The sequence below is a fragment of the Eriocheir sinensis genome, chromosome 17, assembly GCF_024679095.1.
Source record: "Eriocheir sinensis breed Jianghai 21 chromosome 17, ASM2467909v1, whole genome shotgun sequence".
Lineage (NCBI taxonomy): Eukaryota > Metazoa > Arthropoda > Malacostraca > Decapoda > Varunidae > Eriocheir > Eriocheir sinensis.
The window spans coordinates 1482501-1487500 of record NC_066525.1 but is presented as its reverse complement, the minus strand read 5'-3'; the positions used below and the strand labels follow the sequence as shown (position 1 = coordinate 1487500).

Below are 5000 nucleotides of genomic sequence, written 5' to 3'. Positions count from 1 at the left end.
AAGGAACAGGAATAGGAGAAGAAAGAAGGGATGGAGGAGGAGGAGGAGAAGAAATGGAGGAGGAGGAGGAGTCGAAGATAAGAAGAGAAGAAGAAAAAGGGAGAGAAAAGGAGGAGGAGGAAAAGTTGAGGAGGAGATGGAAGAAAAAGAATTGATAGAAAAGGAGGAGGAGGGGAAATTAGTTCTCCTCCTCCTCCTCCTCCTCCTCCTCCTCCACGTAACATCTGCATCGTAACACATCTTGAGGAAGGACACACACACACACACACACACACACACACACACACACACACACACACACACACACACACACACACACACACATACACACACACACACACACATGCACATCATCCTCCTCCTCTTCTTCCTCTTCCTCTTCCTCTTCTTTCTTCTTAATCATCTTCAAGTGCTCCTTTTCATATGCTTTTTGAAGGAGTGTGTTCGTGGTGGTGAATTTTTTTTTTTTTTACTCTTTTTTGCTATTTTTCCTTCTTTCTCTTCCCTCTCTTCCTCTCTTCTTCTCAATATTTCTTTCATTATTTCTTTCTTCCTTTCTTTCTTCCTGTCTTTCTCTGTCTTTCCTTTTCTCTTTCTGTCTATCTAAACCTTTTGCTTTCTTCCTTTTTTTCTTTCCTTCCTTCCTCTCTTCCTTCCTTCCTTCCTTCCTCTGTTTCTTTCTTTCCTTCCTTCAATCTTACGAGAGAGAGAGAGAGAGAGAGAGAGAGAGAGAGAGAGAGAGAGAGAGACTAATAAGCAGGTGACACATTAAGCAGGTAGAGCAGGCAGACAGGTAGAAGGGAGGGAGAGAGGGAGGGAGAGAGGGAGGGAGGGAGGCAATATGTTCTGACGAAGTGTTATTGTCGTCATGGTAACGCTCCTCCCCCCCCTTCTCTCTCTCTCTCTCTCTCTCTCTCTCTCTCTCTCTCATGCGCACCGTTCTCTCACACATATCAAGTTTTTTTTTCTCCACATGTCCAATAAACTTCCTCCTCCTCCTCCTCTTCTCTCTCTCTCTCTCTCTCTCTCTCTCTCTCTCTCTCTCTCTCTCTCTCTCTAGCACACCTGGTCACTCTCTCTCTAATACCGGATGGAGGTGTGTAAGAGAGGAGGAGGAGGGAGGGGGGGGAAGGATATGGATTAAGTTATGTGACGCAATGTATAACTCTTATGAAAGAAGAAAGAAAGATCGAAGGAAAGAAACACATTTGGTAAGGATTTCCTAGAGGTTGCAGGGGTGTTAGTATTGCCATGGGTAGTTTTACGAGCCTAGGGATAGTTTGACAAGGCTTTCGTAGAGGCTGTGGTGTTAGTATTGCCATGGGTAGTGTTATGAGCCTAGTGATAGTTTGACAAGGCTTTCGTAGAGGTTGTTGTGTTAGTATTGCCATGGGTAGTGTTATGAGCCTGGTGATAGTTTGACAAGGCTTTCGTAGAGGCTGTGGTGTTAGTATTGCCATGGGTAGTGTTGTGAGCCTAGTGATAGTTTGACAAGGCTTTCGTTGAGGTTGTTGTGTTAGTATTGCCATGGGTAGTGTTATGAGCCTGGTGATAGTTTGACAAGGCTTTCATAGAGGAGGTTATGGTGTTAGTATTGCCATGGGTAGTGTTATGAGCCTAGTGATAGTTTGACAAGGCTTTCGTAGAGGTTGTTGTGTTAGTATTGCCATGGGTAGTGTTATGAGCCTAGTGATAGTTTGACAAGGCTTTCGTAGGGGTTGTGATGTTAGTATTGCCATGGGTAGTGTTATGATCCTAGTGATTGCTCGTCAAGGCTTCTTCTGCTCCCTGAACGCAAGGAAACTCTCATGAAAGTCTGACTCATATCCTTTGTGGCTTCAGGAAATATAGGTAATACGTATTTGTAACCGAGATAATTGAGATAGTTGACGTAGCGAACACACAAAGTAACCAACCATATTAATTTTACTGTTAGGAGAATGGAAAGAAAGGATAGGAAAGGGAAGGGAAGGGAAGGTAAGGAAGCAATAGGTTAGGAAAGGTTGAAAAAGGCGAACATTAGCTAACCAGGAAAGGAAAGGAAGGGAAGGAGGGGAGAAACATCTAACAGAGTAGGTATAGAGAAAGCGATCATTGTAACCAGGAAAGGAAAGGAAGGAAGCAATAGGTTGGGAAAGGTTGAAAAAGGCGAACATTAACTAACCAGGAAAGGAAAAGAAGGAAGGAAAGGAGAAACAGCTAAAAGAAAAGGTATAGAGAAAGCGATCATTGTAACTAGGAAAGGAAAGGAAGGAAGCAGTAGGTTAGGAAAGGTTGGAAAAGGCGAACATTAGCTAACCAGGAAAGGAAAGGAAAGGAAGGAAGGGAGAAACAGCTAAAAGAAAAGGTATAGAGAAAGCGATCATTGTAACCAGGAAAGGAAAGGAAGGGAAAGGAAGTAAGTTATAGGTTAGGAAAGGATGAAAAAAGGCGAACCAGGAAAGGAAAGAAAGGAAGGAATGTCTTAGGAAAGGGTGAAAAAGGTGATCATTGCTAACCAGGATTGACCAACGAACCGGAACTGACCACCAAGGCAACACGTCACTCACTGCCTGACCAACGCTTAACCTTTTACTTAGAAAATGGTGTTGAAATATGAATCACCTTCCATGAGCCTGGTGATGACGATAATGATGATGCAATACGAGTTAACTTTCACTTCGTAGAGGATATTAATAGATTCTGACGTACGTGTTGGTAAGCCCAGATAGTTGCCCCTCTTTCTGTCTTCTATCGATGTTTTAATGCTGGCTGCTCCTCTGAACTTGCTAACTGACTGCCTCCCAAGACCACGCTGCACACGACTCTCTACTCTAGTTCATCTCTATGGTATCCAAATCCCCTATGCAAGAGTTAACCAGTATCTTCATTCTTTCATCCCTGTACTGTCCAAATCCCCTATGCAAGAGTTGATCAACATCTTCATTCTTTCATCCCTGTACTGTCCAAATCCCTTATGCTAGAGTTAACCAGCATCTTCATTCTTTCATCCCTGTACTGTCCAAATCCCTTATGCTAGAGTTAACCAGCGTCTTCATTCTTTCATCCCTGTACTGTCCAAATCCCTTATGCAAGAGTTAACCAGCATCTTCATTCTTTCATCCCTGTACTGTCCAAATCCCTTATGCAAGAGTTAACCATTATCTTCATTCTTTCATCCCTGTACTGTCCAAATCCCTTATGCTAAGAGTTAACCAGCGTCTTCATTCTTTCATCCCTGTACTGTCCAAATCCCCTTTGCAAGAGTTAACCAGCATCCTTATTCTTTCATCCCTGTACTGTCCAAATCCCTTATGCTAGAGTTAACCAGCATCTTCATTCTTTCATCCCTGTACTGTCCAAATCCCTTATGCTAGAGTTAACCAGCGTCTTCATTCTTTCATCCCTGTACTGTCCAAATCCCTTATGCAAGAGTTATCCAGTATCTTCATTCTTTCATCCCTTGCGCTGGTAAACTCTGGGGCAGCCTTCCTTCCTTCGTCTCCTTACCTCTGTACTGTCCAAATCCTTTATGCAAGAGTTAATCAGCATCTTCACTCTTTCATATCTTCTGCTGGTAAACTTTGGAGCAGCCTTCCCTCGTCTGTTGTTGTTGTTGTTGTTGGTGGTGGTGGTGGTGGTGGTGAGGGAATAATCAACCGTACTCCATATGCAGACAGTAAACAGATGCGGTGGTGGTGGTGGTGGTGTTGGCGTTGGTGGTGTTGATCTGATAGTGGTGGTGATAGTATTAGTGGTGGTAGTGGTAGTGAGGTGATATACAACCTTACTTAATATGCTGACAGTAAACAGATGTGGTGGTGGTGGTAGTGGTAATAGTAGTAGTAGTGGAAGTAGTAGTAGTAGTAATAGTAGTAGTAGTAGTAGTAGTAGTAGTAGTAGTAGTAGTAGTATTGATAATGTGGCGTTGGTGTATTTATAAGCTCTGTGACGCAAGCGGTGACCCTCCTCCTTGGTTAAGTGAATAGCGCTGGTCTTGCAATATTTCTGTCACGGTCTTGTCATACTTAAGAAAAGAGTGACGATTTCGGGAATTACACAGTGTACACACCCACATTTGGTAGACCTTTCGTAGAGGTTGCAGGGGTGTTAGTATTGCCATGGGTAGTGTTATGAGCCTAGTTATAGTTTGACAAGGCTTTCGTAGAGGTTACTGTGTTACTATTTCCATGGTGGGTAGTTTGATGAGTCTAGTGATAGTTTGACAAGGCTTTCGCTGTGGAGGTTGTGGTGTTAGAATTCCCATGGGTAGCGTTATGAGCCTAGTGTTAGTTTGACAAGGCTTTCGTAGAGGTTGCAATGCTAGAATTCCCATGGGTAGCGTTATGAGCCTAGGGTTAGTTTGACAAGACTTTCGTAGAGGCTGTTGTGCTAGTATTTCCATGGGTAGCGTTATGAGCCTAGTGTTAGTTTGACAAGGCTTTCGTAGAGGTTGCAGTGCTAGAATTCCCATGGGTAGCGTTATGAGCCTTGGGTTAGTTTGACAAGACTTTCGTAGAGGCTGTTGTGCTAGTATTTCCATGGGTAGCGTTATGAGCCTAGTGTTAGTTTGACAAGGCTTTCGTAGAGGTTGCAGTGCTAGAATTCCCATGGGTAGCGTTATGAGCCTAGTGGTAGTTTGACAAGGCTTCTCCTGCACCGTGAATGCGAAAAACACACTCATGAGAACCCGACTGACCTCTTTTGTGGCCTTGGGAAATACTTGTTGTGAGAGCCGAAAGCGTCTTGAGAATTCGGGTCTTGGTGTTGGAGAAAGTGAAAGAAGGAAACGTCACGGAAAGGTACTGAGAAACGTTTGCCTAAGAGGGTGAATAAGAACGTTTGTGATGGTGATGGTGGTGGTGGTAGTGGTGGTGGTGATAGTGGTGATAGTGGTGGTTATGGTGTTGTTGTTATTGTTGTTATGTATATTGCTTCCTGGTCAGTGAAGATACACACACACACACACACACGACAAGGGAATTCTTTGCGTGCAAGACTTCCAGGAAAACACACACGAA

The 5000-nt window shown here is 43.6% G+C and overlaps 1 protein-coding gene and 1 long non-coding RNA gene across 8 annotated transcripts in view; both read left to right on the top strand.

Annotated features, from left to right (window-relative positions):
* Positions 1 to 5000, top strand: part of LOC126999700 (protein MTSS 1-like) — a 91828-nt gene that overhangs the window by 37622 nt on the left and 49206 nt on the right. The gene's annotated exons all lie outside the window — the stretch shown is intronic.
* On the top strand, positions 1079 to 3854 carry LOC126999701 (uncharacterized). The gene is made up of 3 exons (XR_007753499.1): positions 1079 to 1369; positions 1580 to 2211; positions 2348 to 3854. It is a non-coding gene; the product is annotated as an uncharacterized LOC126999701 (long non-coding RNA).